The sequence below is a fragment of the Eimeria tenella genome, genomic scaffold, assembly GCF_000499545.2.
Source record: "Eimeria tenella Houghton genomic scaffold, Eth_scaff2339, whole genome shotgun sequence".
Taxonomy (NCBI): Eukaryota; Apicomplexa; class Conoidasida; order Eucoccidiorida; family Eimeriidae; genus Eimeria; species Eimeria tenella.
Genome location: NW_013542199.1, coordinates 4,318 through 4,900, shown reverse-complemented (window position 1 = coordinate 4,900; position 583 = coordinate 4,318).

Sequence of the window (583 nt, the reverse complement as noted above, 5' to 3'; positions counted from 1 at the left end):
GTCCAGAGGCGCCCAGCAGCCGCCCCAAAACAGCCTGCGTAATAAAAAATAAATAATTAAAAATAAATAATTAATTATAATTAAATGTTTGATTATAAATAAATAATTGCTAAATAATTAATAATTAGTGACAATTGATTAATAATTTATAATTAGTAATTATAAATAAGTAACAATAAAGTCTAAGAATGAAAGAAAAAAGGAATTAAATGCACGCAAAGAAAGCAAATGATTTAATAAAAATGAAATAAAATAAATAAAAGGATAAAAGAGATTAAAATAATTAAAATGATAAAAGAGTGTAAAACAAAAAAGGAAATAAAAGATGAAAAAGAATAAAACGGACTAAAATAAAGAGAAGGAAATAAAAATAGAAAAGAAGAAATAAAAAAGAGAGAAGAAATAGAAAGGAAATAAAGATAAATAAAAGGAAATAAAGGAAAAAAAAGAAATAAAGATAAATAAAAAGAGGTAAAAAAGAAATGAAAAGAAATAAAGGTAAATAAAAAGAAATAAAAGAAATATAAAGAAATATAAAGACAAAAAAATCATCACCTGCAGAATTGGCGGCGCTGCTGAGCCT